We start from the raw sequence: 5,000 nt of genomic DNA on the forward strand, positions 1-5,000 counted from the left end.
TAAGAGTCACATGCTGTTGTTCTAAACCCAAAGCTGAAACAAATATCTTAGGAAGACGTTCTAACATTAGTCCCGCTGTACGTTGCTATTTGGGGGGATCAGAGTTGGTGCAGTTCCTGACTCACCTTCATATGTGGGTTGAGTTTAGTGGTGGTCTACTGTCCTCTTATCAAAAACCAACATTTGATTCGATCTGGTTATATTTCTTGTGAATTAATTGAATTAGATTTACAGCCTTCCCAATTTATCTGTAGAGAACTTGTGCCGCACTAAATATGCTTGTGACGCTATGAAATATGATGATGATGACAATGATTCTTATGACTGTGATTATCATTATCATTATCATCATCACCGTCATTGTTCACATTCCAAGACCTAATGATAACATTACTCGTAAAAAAGCAGTAACAACAGGTCAATATGGAGGCAGTACGGCGCAGGGGTTAGGGTGCTTGCGTTGAGGTACGGAGATCCTTCGGATCCTGGTAGTCGTTGGCTCAACCTCTCGGCTGCACTTGTAAATAGCAACATGTAACTGGATTAACAGTTGTTGCTTATGTTTCATTGATTTCGTTCCATTGACTGCCTGCAACGCCCCTAGAAGTAGAGGTCACTTAAGTAGGTATGCATGCATTATTACTATGTAAATAGAACTGAGAAGGATAATGGGTCACTGATAAGCCTTAACTAAGGTTTGTCTTAACGCTTTTTTGCCCTGTAGCTATTGTTAAGGTTGGTAGCACTTACCTACAGAAATTCAATGGTTTCTAAGGAAGCTTTTTAGTCAAGAGCCCTACACAAAGGTTGCATGGATGAGTATTTTTATCATTTTGTAAATGAGAGTATAAAAGAAAACAAGTTATGATGGGATAAATTTTATGCCTTTGTAAATATTTTTGATGATGATGATGATGATTATTATTATTGTCATAGTTATTGTTATTATTGCCGTTATTATCATTGGAATGCATACGCAACTAGTCCCTGTCTTTGCGTTTCAGTGAGAAACATGTAAAAACCCTCAGAATTTGAATGAAATATGCTTGTGAGTTGAACGAGAAATGTTAAATAAACTACATTTAGCAAAAAGGGTAACTTTTGAGTTGAAGGGGTCCATAGCAACAGTTTGGTAGTAAAAAGCCACTATCCTAATTATTTTACAAAAAGCATGAAGGGATTGAAATGCGGAGAAACATCGCAAAAATGTCGTGGTTTCGTCCGTATATAAATCCAATAATGCTGTGGGCCGTAAATCTTGACGTCAGTTGAAAAGAGTGCTATTGAATGCTATTGCTTGAGGAGGATCTTGATGAGAAAGCTCACATAATCTAAAAAAACATTAAGCTTTTCATTATATGGTACACATGTATGTTTGCAAAAGACCTCTGGCCTTCTCGTCAGTTTTACTCGCAGAGAATAATCAAATCACTTCTCTTCGCGGTCAAGGGGGGTACGCGCACTCTCATTGGTTCATAGCTGTGTTTAGATGAGAGTATGTAAACCTTTTGATTGGTTATGTCTTGTAAAATGCGCATTTTGTTTGGCTGGTAGGAAATGTGAGCATGCATCAAGAAAATCTTTCTCAATCAAGAACTAAAAAAAAACCCAGCAATTTCCTTCATTTGCCGAATTATTTCTTGTAGAGCAAGAGCTCTTCACTTCTGTTTTATACATGTTTTGCTAAAACTGAATATACAATTTTCATATATTTTTTTTCACTTTCAACACCTTTTCACTGTCTTGACCTCAGTTCACTTTAGCAAGTTGTAGAAGTTAAGAACTGGAATAACAAACATTTCATTTTGAGCCGAAATTTGATCTTACAGTAGAAGATTCGGGGATTTTTGTACATTTGCTTTTTTGTGCTGATTTACCAAATTGTGAAATAAATGATTTCACCGTGAAAACGTTCAACAACCAACAATTAAGTTTCATTTATAAAGTATTCTAATACTTCCTTTCCTTGCTAAAACTGGGTCAATGGGAGTGAATTTCGTGATTTATGGTATCAGTTATCACCATCAACGTCAGAAAAGTGTTTTTTTTTAAACCAGGTTTTGCCCGGCAGGTATTTTTTGCAGGTTGCAGGTTGAAATTTCATTCTAACTGGAAAACCGCTGGCACTAAAAAGAAAGGTAAAGCGATAGACTTGCCGTGACTGTTACATGAATAGCTAACCTTAGGCCTAATTAGGCCTAAAGAAAAGTTTTTAGGCCTAAGGTTAGCTAAGCATTGTATTTTCAAAGGCTTCGAATTGAGTTAAGTTAAGCGATTTGTATATTGTTCATTTTTCCCGAAAATCTGCTTTAAAAATAGACACTTATGACTCTGATGGGGAGTAGGTGAATTAGGGTAAATATTAATCACTCTTGAGTGATGGACTCCAGTGGCGGATCTAGGGGAGGGGCCCGGGGGGCCCGGGCGTCCCCTTACTTTGGCAAAAAGTATATATTCTGGTAAAAATTGAGGCTAAATTTTTTTTTTAAAGGTCTGGTCCGCCACTGGACTCTTGTTGACACTTGTTATCATTAATGTAAAAAACCTTTTAGGTAGAATAACTTTTGAAGATTAGGGGTGGCTCTCCGGGTTTCCATGTTTTGAATATATGCAACGGAGACGTCGACCTACGTAGTTGAAGTACTTCATCTCCCATTGGCCATGAAATCGAAATATGAATGAAGCATAATACAAATTCCAAGACAGCTAATTCTGCAGTCCAGTCCAAATGATTGATTATTTACTTAGCAACCGCCCAGATGGGTGTCATACCAAGAAACCAGTTGTTGTGAAAAGGTAAGAATCCAGTACATGTATTTTAAATTTTAATTTTACACTCTCAGTATAAGAAAGGGGGTCTTTTGTTTAAAATGATCGATTCATTTCCGTTAACTGAAGTTGTTGCCAAAAAAAGGTCGATCTTTTCTTGATCCAGCTTAATCAAAGTTGTCCGTGATCGCGAGATTGACTGGTTGCGGTCGCTGAATATTGTTTTGTGCTGGCTTTCTCTGAAAGCTTCTTGACAGTTTTCTTTCTTACGAAAGATTCGCCACCAGTAACCTAACAGTCTTTAGTCAAACTATGATCAGGTGACCCATCAGGATTTTACTTATTTGTTGATTATGTGAAAGACTGAGTCGCTAGACAACCTTCGTATACAGAGCAAAAGTGACCGTTCACAGCTTTAGCAGCTACTGAAATTTGGAGTATCACCGATTCCCAGCATTAAATAATGCAACAGTCGAAGCGTTGTGATCCAGCCACATCTTATTCAAGTGTGATAATGCACTTGTCATAGGCTTTCCCGAGGGACGGGACATCGTCCTGGGAGATATTTTTGTCAAACCCTCTAGAATTTGGCAAAGCCAAAGGCTATAAAATTAAACTTTAAGTTTGTGAGGAAACACGTCCATCACGGTGAATTTGCTACCTCTAAAATGCAACCTGCGTAACTTTCCGAGTTCTTAATTACTTAATTAAACAAATTCTCAGATATTTGTATGAATAATTAAAATGGTGATGAGTGCAATTAGGAAATAATTTCATGTGCGTTTTGTCCAAAATCAAATAATTGGAAGGAAATTATTTGATTTTGTACAAAACGCAAGTGAAATCATTGCCTAATTTCACGACTAAACCATTATTAATATTATGGGTGAACAAAATAACTGCCATTAAGATGCAATTTTGGCAACATTGTAATTTCACATGTGAAATTATAAATTAACACTGAAATTTTGCACCAAAATGAGGAGTTATTTGTCATCCATGTTATTAGCAAAATAAGTACTTGGGCTATATTTCACTTGTTGGGTTTGATAAAAACATTGCATATATTAATAAACTTAGGAACTAAGACATTTCTGTTTGTCCTGAATTCCTCACAAAGTGATTTTAGTAAAGACCATCAAATGATAACATTCAACTGTAGCATTATCAAGGTTCATCTGCTACTTTGAAACAAGTGGCACAGAGAAACAGTCCTGAATGGATCCGCGTTCTGCTCACTTCCACCTATTACTCAAGGGAAGCTATGATCTTCGCAGTTATGAATGCAGTTTTTTGCGATTGTGTAGAGAAGTCTGAAAAATTCAGGAGTTCAACGGGGTTTGAACCTGTGATCTCGCGATGTTGGTGTGGCGTTCTAACCAACAGCACTATGAAGCCACTGATGTTGGGAGCTGGTCATTTGTGGGTTCACATGTTCCTGTGATGATTGAAGCAATGAACAAAATGATATATGAAATCAATAAAATATTGAACTACGGATGTGAAATCAATTGGAGCTATGATCCTCGCAGTTATGAAAGCAATTTTGCAATTGCGTAGAGAAGTCTGAAAAATTCAGGACTTTAAATTCATTGACTCTCAGGGTTTCCCCACTGACAAGTAAAATCATCTGGCATTAGACAGAGTAAAATACTAAGTATGGCCGGTTCAGGCCAGCTTGGGAGTCATTGGGTTACCTCGTGACCTCGCGATGCCATTGTGACGCCCTAACCAACTGAGCTATGAAGCCACTGATGTTGGGAGCTGGTCATTTGTAGGACCAAATGTTCCCATGATGAATGAATCCATGAATGAAAATAATGATACATGTATATGTGAAATGAATCAAATATTGAACTGCTATTACTACTACTACTACTACTCCTACTACTACTACTGCTGCTACTACTACTACTGATAATAATAATAATGATGATGATGATGATGATAATAATAACAATAACAACAACAATCGAAAGATACAATACAATACATACTTAATTGACCTCTCCCCATAGGGGCTTTTTAGGGCCAATGAAACAATCAACGAAATGACAGAACACAACGACAACAACAACTGTTAAGAATCTCAAATGACCGGATACAACAATTTGCTATTTAGAAGTTCAGTTGGTAAGTTAAACCAAGGACTACCAGGAAGAAATTCAGCAAGTGGTCAGTGCGGGTCTTGAACCCGGGATCTCTGGATTTCAAGGCAAGCGCCCCAACCA

At 37.4% G+C, this 5,000-nt stretch overlaps 1 protein-coding gene across 1 annotated transcript in view; it reads left to right on the forward strand.

Annotated features, from left to right (window-relative positions):
• LOC138038058 (zinc finger protein 709-like) overlaps window positions 1–1,087 on the forward strand; it is an 8,511-nt gene extending 7,424 nt beyond the window's left edge. Inside the window, exon 2 of the mRNA XM_068883878.1 lies at window positions 1–1,087. This exon is cut by the window's left edge and continues 1,729 nt beyond it. The gene's annotated coding sequence lies outside the window, so the exon portion shown is untranslated.
• The last annotated feature ends 3,913 nt before the right edge of the window (window positions 1,088–5,000 follow it).

The sequence above is a fragment of the Montipora capricornis genome, chromosome 1 (assembly GCF_036669925.1).
Source record: "Montipora capricornis isolate CH-2021 chromosome 1, ASM3666992v2, whole genome shotgun sequence".
NCBI lineage: Eukaryota > Metazoa > Cnidaria > Anthozoa > Scleractinia > Acroporidae > Montipora > Montipora capricornis.